Genomic DNA, 3,894 nt, shown 5'->3' with positions numbered 1-3,894 from the left:
GCAGCGCCTCTGTCGACTCCTACTCTCCCTCAATCTATTCCGCCAGACCACGGCCTGTCACTGCTTTAAGCGCCACTCGACCGACCCAAGCACACACACAAACATTCATTCATTCATTCATTCAGCACACAGCCCGGCCGCCTCTTGCTCGAGGGCGGCCCACTTTGGCCTGGGCAGCCCGGGCCGCCCTCCCCCCCGGGCGCATGTTCGGTGTTGGAGGGGTGTGCCCAGCGATAGGGGGCCCCTGAAGGCATGCGCCGAGGCCGGGAAGCGTGGTTCGGCGCTGCTGCACGCTTGGCGATTTGACCAGAACCACGTGCCGCCGAGCTGCGGCCGCAGTTTCCGGCCCACGGTCTACGGTCGCAGCCACGGGACTCGGCGGCACGGCGTTTGGGCCCAAGCTTGCTGCCGCCGCCGCCGTGCCCGGGGGGCAGCGCGGCGGCGGCGGGGGCACGCTGCGACGCCCCCGTGCTGCCGAGCTGCGGCCGTAGTTTCCTGCCAGAAGCCCACGGCCACAGCCACGGGACTCGGCGGCACGGAGTTTCGGTCCACGGCTTGCTGCCGCCGCCGGCGCAGGGGTGCTGCCTGCGGCGGCGGCGGCACGGCGTTTGGGTCCACGGCTTGCTGCCGCTGCCGCCGCCGCAGGGGTGCTGCCTGCGGCGGCGGCGGTAGCGCACGTGGCAACCCCCCGCGTTTCCTTGCCTCCCATCCACCGGACCCCGTCCTGCGCTTCACTTTGTTTAGGGAGGGGCTGCTCACTGCTCATTGCTCATTGCTCATCGCACACTGCTCAACGCTCATTGCCCTATATCCCACCCAGCCGCAGGACTCCACTGCCGCCCGCGCCCCGCCCCATCTGGCCGCTTGCGCGCCCCATCCCCCCTCGATGGGGCCCGCCCACACCGGGGCCTCCCCCCTCCCGCCCACTGCTTTCTCAACGGCCCCGAGCCGGGGCTGCCCTCATTGCATACATAGTGCGCCTTTCCCTGCTTTTCTAGTGACCTAGCGTTCCGCACTGCCGTTTGGCCAGCCCATGCTCCCGTACCGTTGCGTTTCTCCCCAATGCGCCATGCCACTTTGCCAGTCATACACACGTTTCGATGCGTGCCCTGTCAGCTGCTTGCGTTGCATGTCGCCTTGCTCCACCCCTGTTTTATTGCTTTCTCTGCTTTCGCCCGGTTCCCGTCCCGTTTCGGCGGGGAGTCTATGTTGCAAGCTAGTTCTTGCTTTACCAGACTTTAAGCCCACACAAGCACAAGCAAGCAAACACACACTTGACAAAACCTTCTGCTGGGCCCTCGTGCCCCTTGTGCACTGTCCCGCTATCACTCATACATGGCCAGTTCCTGTGCATCATCAGCGGTTTTTAACCCAACAGGAACAGACAAACAGGAATGAATGAACCATAGGAATATCAAGGGATGGATATGTTAGCAAGAATAGGTCGGAAGAAATATCAATTTACAGCGCAAAGTGAATGTCATGAATTCATTCCAGGAGCACATGGATTTGACGCCAGGCTTCTGCAGCGCCGCCTCCAGCGGCTCCTCCGACTTGGCGGGCCCTCCAGCAACGCACCCTTCAAAGGGCCGTTTGGCCAGCCCATGCTCCCGTACCGTTGCGTTTCTCCCCAATGCGCCATGCCACTTTGCCAGTCATACACACGTTTCGATGCGTGCCCTGTCAGCTGCTTGCGTTGCATGTCGCCTTGCTCCACCCCTGTTTTATTGCTTTCTCTGCTTTCGCCCGGTTCCCGTCCCGTTTCGGCGGGGAGTCTATGTTGCAAGCTAGTTCTTGCTTTACCAGACTTTAAGCCCACACAAGCACAAGCAAGGGCTGTACTTGCGGCCCTCCTCGAAGGTCAAATCGTCCAGCACAACCTTGCCTGCCTAGCGAGCTGAAGGACCTGTCAGTTGGCCTGTCCTGCCTGTTGTTCTACTGCTTCATCCCTCCTTGCTCGAACAACAAAGTCTGTGCTGCAAGCTTGTTCTTGCTGAAACCAGACTGTAAGCCCACACAAGCAAGCAAGCAAGGACCGAACCCCACAGCAATCCACGCTCCCATAGAGGGAGCCAGGGCCCACTGCGCAGAGCGCAGGGTCTGTGAGGCCGCGCTAGGTCATGTTGGTCATGTGGGTGTCGCACTCTGTGCGTTGCTGCCAGGTCTTAGCTCCCCTGTTCTGCAGCCATACATAAACTGCTATAGTTGTGGCCCGTGGCCTACGGCACGGGGCGCTGTTCCCCCGTGGCCGGCAAAAGTAGCAATTGGGGAAGAGCGGCCCGCATCCCAACTTTTTTGGATGCATGTCAACAGCTTGTCAGGCCATGACAAGGGCATGACATCTTGTTGACAAGGCCCATGTCACACAGGACAAGGGAGCAACATGGGGCTTGTCAACAGGGGGCTTTGGAACAGGAGGCTTGTCGACACCATGTCGGGCGTGACATGGCGTCGACAAGCCTCCTATCCACAAGGGCCAATGTCAACAAGCTGTTGAAATGGGATCCCTGAAGTGAGCTCCAGGGAATGCGTCAGGCGTTCTCTGCTGCCCAGAAGGCCCCAGGCAGCCTGGGCGCTCAGGCGTGGGCCCCCTTGCGCCCTGCTGCCGACCGCAGCACCCCCAGCAGGCGCGGCCGCATGGGGTTAGCCACACACCCAGCGCCCTTCCGGCACCGTTTCACTTCTTTCCGGCGCATTGAAAGCCAAATGCATGCTTTTGGGCAGTCAAGGGCCCTTGCCTGCCGCTCTGGACGCGGGCCCATTACCGCACACCCCAACCCTAGGTTTTCGCTGGCTCGCTGCCTTGCCGCCGTCTCCCGGAAGCATCAGAAGGTCACACAAAGACCGGGTGAGCTCAGCGGTGGGCTACCTTGGCCAACTGTCGCGCCCGATTGCTTGGTGGCGGGCCTCACCGAACGCCCGTGTCCGCATTTTGGCGGGTGGGTGCATGTGAGCACGGGGGGAGGATGCCGCCAGGGCAGCGGGGCCAGATGGAAACGGGCGGGCCCTGAGATGGCATCCCCCGCCCCGCCACCCGCTCTGCCGCCTTACATGTGGAGGAGGTGCAGGGCCTTGTCCTGCACCCTCCACATGCAGCCTCACCACAATCAGGCAACCTGAAATCTACACTAGCATCACCTACATCTGCCCGATCCCCCCTGCAGTCCATTGTGCTACTCCCATCAAACCGCTGTCTCCCTTGTTGCCGGTGGCGGGGTGCTGCCCCGGGCCGCCACTCCCCACCAGCCCAGCTGCCTCCCTCGCTGTGCACACCACCAGCAAACACCCTCAGCTCGCCCCTTCCCTCCCTCACATATCCCTTTTCCCAATGTGCATTGCCGCCTTTGCATTTGGGTTGGCGGACGGGGCTGGGGGGCGTCTGGGCGGCTGGGCGGCGCGGGGGAAAGCGGGGGGCCCGCCCCCCGAGCGGGTTGTTTTGGGGGCTTTTTTCGTACCCTTGTTTTCCCTGTGTTTTTCTTGCTTTCTGCTGTCTACTCACTTAAGCAGTCTCTCTTAATTTGACAATGTTACCACTGCCTGTTGCAGGAGGGCGTGCTGTGAGCGGGACCACCCCCATGGCGGCGCGGCGGCGGCAGTCGGGATGTTCAGCATCCCCTTTGCTTTGCCCTGTTTAGCGCTCACGGTTGCCTGTTTAGGATGCCAGGTGTAACGTGAACGCTCATAAAAGTTTAGAAGCTCGGTTCATTTGGCATTTCTGACTTGCACCCCACATGGGCGGGCGGGAGGGTGCATGGGTATGTTGGAGCCGATGGCCGGCCTAGATGACCTATTGACACATGAATTTGAATGATTCTATTGAGCAATGCATGAAAGAGAGGGGTTGAGGTGAGGCGCCCGCCTCCCCCAGGCTACAGTGTCTAAAGGTGAAGGGGC

This window comes from Chlorella variabilis (assembly GCF_000147415.1).
Source record: "Chlorella variabilis unplaced genomic scaffold CHLNCscaffold_34, whole genome shotgun sequence".
NCBI lineage: Eukaryota > Viridiplantae > Chlorophyta > Trebouxiophyceae > Chlorellales > Chlorellaceae > Chlorella > Chlorella variabilis.
Note: the sequence above shows the minus strand (reverse complement) of the source record.